Genomic DNA, 315 nt, shown 5'->3' on the forward strand with positions numbered 1-315 from the left:
CGTCGCAGTCGCCCGATGCAAACCCAATCGAAAATGTGTGGGCATATATTAAGCAGAAGCTTCGTGGAAAACGCACACACACTTTGGAGCAGTTATATTGCTAAAGTCGGATCTGAAGATCCTTGCCGCTAGAATACGCCGTCAAATTAGTCGAAAGCATGCAAGGCAATTATTGACGCCGGTGGTGACTGGACACATTAACATAATTGCATCATTGTTCGTATTGAGTACAATGCATATATATTTTTTTTTTTACTCCAAGGATATTTACAATCTGTCGATTAGACAATAAGTAAATTTTATATGTTTACAATA

General features: G+C 38.4%; 1 long non-coding RNA gene across 1 annotated transcript in view; it reads left to right on the plus strand.

Annotated features, from left to right (window-relative positions):
• LOC108766758 (uncharacterized) overlaps positions 1 to 117 on the plus strand; it is a 10,050-nt gene extending 9,933 nt beyond the window's left edge. Inside the window, exon 3 of the long non-coding RNA XR_001940393.1 lies at positions 107 to 117. This is a non-coding gene — a long non-coding RNA (uncharacterized LOC108766758). The remainder of the gene's footprint in view (positions 1 to 106) is intronic.
• The last annotated feature ends 198 nt before the right edge of the window (positions 118 to 315 follow it).

Source organism: Trachymyrmex cornetzi, unplaced genomic scaffold (genome assembly GCF_001594075.2).
Source record: "Trachymyrmex cornetzi isolate Tcor2-1 unplaced genomic scaffold, Tcor1.1 scaffold615, whole genome shotgun sequence".
Taxonomy (NCBI): domain Eukaryota; kingdom Metazoa; phylum Arthropoda; class Insecta; order Hymenoptera; family Formicidae; genus Trachymyrmex; species Trachymyrmex cornetzi.